Source organism: Micromys minutus, assembly GCF_963924665.1.
Source record: "Micromys minutus genome assembly, chromosome: 32".
Lineage (NCBI taxonomy): Eukaryota > Metazoa > Chordata > Mammalia > Rodentia > Muridae > Micromys > Micromys minutus.
Window position 1 is genome coordinate 26320790 of NC_137967.1, and position 3352 is coordinate 26324141.

General features: G+C 43.1%; 1 pseudogene across 1 annotated transcript; it reads right to left on the reverse strand.

Moving 5' to 3' along the window:
• Positions 1-1638: 1638 nt before the first annotated feature.
• On the reverse strand, positions 1639-2929 carry LOC308413419 (E3 ubiquitin-protein ligase Mdm2-like; annotated as a pseudogene). Its single transcript has one exon. The product of its transcript is annotated as an E3 ubiquitin-protein ligase Mdm2-like (transcript).
• Positions 2930-3352: the final 423 nt, after the last annotated feature.

Here is a 3352-nt window from a genome sequence, read left to right on the forward strand (position 1 = left end):
ATAAAATGTGTTAAGTGGCACTGCCTCATGTGCTTTTCACAAGCAAGAACACAACCTAGAAGGTTTGTCTTTCCTAAGACTCCAAACAATTCCCATTAAAACTCTATTTGCATATTTTACAGAAAATCATCCTGAAAGTATCAAGATGCAGTAAAGAGCCGGAAAACACTAAGAGGATCACACCTTGAGGTGATCTCACAGTATATCACAATCACAGCAATGGAAACTACTTGGAATTGTCATGCCAACAGGAAATAAGAGGTATCCCTAGGAAGACAGGATAGACTCTGTTTACCTGTCTGCAAATATAATTCCTGATCCTTATTAAAACTCTGTTGGCATTATTTTCAGGAATGAAGGAATTACCACTAAAAGATAAGAGAATATCAAAGCTCAAGGGATGGTGCAGTGGTTAAGAACACTGACTGCTCTTCCAGAGGTCCTAGGTTCAAAACCCAGCAACCACAAGGTGGCTCACAACCATCTGTAATGGGATCTGATGCCCTCTTCTGGTGTGTCTGAAGACAGTGACAGTGTATTTACATGCATAAGACAGATAAATAAATCTAAAAAAAGAAAAAAATACAGTAAGAGAATGTGCTAAAATACCAAGAGCTCCAAACATCATTAAACATTAAATCTGGAAGTATTAATTTTTATTATTTTGTAGTACACTGTAATCATTGAAATGAAAATGGTTAATACTGGTAAGTAGACCTGATCAGTGGTGTGCATGGAACAAGGCCAGCATCGCTCACATGCACAGTCAGGTAAAAGTTTACTGCCTCCTCATATCAGTTCTTCTGCAGAAAGTCTTCCCATGTCTACAATAGGACAGTCCTGAGGAGATTTTTCTCAGTGGAAGTCTCCACAATTATTTCCAGTGAAACAGATGTGGCAGAACTGATTTCCACAGTCACTCGAGCCCCTTGTCATCCCTTCACCACTCCCCCAACACACCTGGATCCTCAGCCACTGTCTCATGTCTCTCCATCTTCACAGGTGAGCAGGTCTGGGAGATCAGTGAGCCCTGCACATGAGAAAGAGTTCAGTCAGAAAGACCCTCTATTTCTAAGACAGTACTGTGCTCAGGAGATAGAGACAATTCTACAGTACTTTTACAGTTCTTTACAGACTCCAAGCATGCTCCTGACATTGCAGCTCATTCTGGCAGAAGTCACAAAGTACTGACCACAAAGTACAAAACAGCAGTTTCAATAGTGGTCCTGATACACACCTTTAACCCTAGCAGTCAGGAGACAGAGTCAGGTGTAACTGACTTCCAGTCCAGCCTGGTCTACATGGTGAGTTCTGGGTCAGACAGAGGAACACAGTGTTGGGTTCAAGCCATAGCTACAGTAGACACAGGAACCAAGCCAAAGGAAAGCAAACCAAAATACAGTTTGTGTTCATGGACTGAGTGGTTTTCTTCTTTTTTTTTTTTCTTTTTTACATTAAAACACAAATATAATCAAATGAAATTTTCCTAAAGGAAGAAAACATTCACTATTCTTACTCTCAAGAATAAATTAAAAATGAATTTTATGTGGACAGTTTTCTGGTTTTAATGTATAAAAATAATACCCATGTTGTCTAATTTGGGATAGTTAGAGATATAAAATTCTATTTTTTGGGCAGCTAGTTGAAGTAAGTGAGCACAATCATCTGGACTGGCTGTCTGCACACTGGGCAGGGCTTATTCCTCTTCTTTAGCTTCCTTGCACACGTGAAACATGACATGAGGTGCCCAGTTTTGCTGTGAATGATGCAACCATTTTTAGGCTGCCCCTGGCAAATCACACACGGTTCAATGGCATCCATAGAGAAGCTAGATTCATACTTTCTTCTTTGTCCTGTGTGTCTTCCTTCAAGTCCTTGCCACTTTCTTGGCTGCTACAAACAATGCTGCTGGAAGTCGATGGCTGGGAGTAGTTGTCACTCTCCTGTGACAGGGGTGTCTGTGCGACTTTTCTCCTCGCTGTCCTCAGCACAGGACTCCTTAGAATCATCCTCTGTTATTTTCTTGCCATCAGGCACATCTAAGCCTGAGCCGACTGTTCCAGTTTGGCTTTCTCAGACATTTCCACGTTATCTTTCCCTTTATCTTCTGGAAGCCAGTTCTCACGAAGGCTCCAGCATCTGCTGCAGTGTGAGGGAAGGGGAGGATTCATCTCATTGCACGAGGTGCATGTCCAATAGTCAGCTAAGGAAATTTCAGGATCTCCCCACAAAAGCCTGCATTGCTTTCCCCTGCCTGATAAACCATGACCCGGTAGACCTCATCATCCTCATCTGGTTCATGCCCTCCATCACTTGGGGTTGTAGTCTTCTAAGTAAAGAGACTCAACTTCAAACTCTACACTAAGTTGATGAGAAACTGAGTCCTGATCCAGGCAATCACCAGAATGTTCACTTACACCATCATCAGGATCCTGATGTGAGGGGGTCTCTGTGGACACACTGCTGCCACTTCTCTCACAGCACAGCTCCCTCAGCACACACAGGCCCAGGCTCTCATCAAAGGACAGGGATCAGTGGCGCTTCCTTTGTCGTTCACCAGGTAGCTCGTCTGTGTGCTCTTCTGTCTCACTAATCGCTCTCCTTCTAGATGAGGTAGATGGTAGAGAAACTAAATCAGAAGATGAAGGTTTTTCTTCTTGTGGCACTTGCACGGGGTCCTTCAGGTCACTCCCACCTTCAGGCTGATGTCTGCTCACACTCAGCAATGTGCCAGAGTCTTGCTGACTCACAACCACGAAGTTCTGTAGATCACTGCATACACTTTCCTCTGCTCCTTCACAGAGAAACTTGGGACTCCTAACACATCTCCGAGAAGATCATTTGAGCAGAACACAATAGGCTGCTGCTTCTCAGCATATAATCTCTTAGCCATAATATACTGGCCAATATGAAACGTAATCTCTTTCATAGTGTAAATATCTTTCTGTGCCCCAACAGACTTTAACAACTTCAAAAGCAACGGTTTTGGTCTAACCTGGAGGCACGCAGGAGAAGCGCGGAGGTCGGAGAGGTCCCCGGGGTGTCGGTCTCCGCTCGCCAGCAGACCTCTGCGAAACGGGCAGGGTTAAATAGCCCCAGCTGGAGACATGTCAGGACTTAGCTCCTCCAACAGTTGATGCTGAACATGTCCCTGGTTTTCTACAACTGAGGAGGTGAAAGACTTTTGTTGACTTTTTTTTTTTTTTTGATATATATATAAGAGTTAAAGTAATTGTTTGAAAGATGTTTTATAGTACCATCCTATAAAACAGAACACCTTTTCTGTTTTATTCCTTTTTTTCCTTTTGCTTCTTTTTCTTCCCACTAACATGATTTCCCTTTGTGGCTCTGG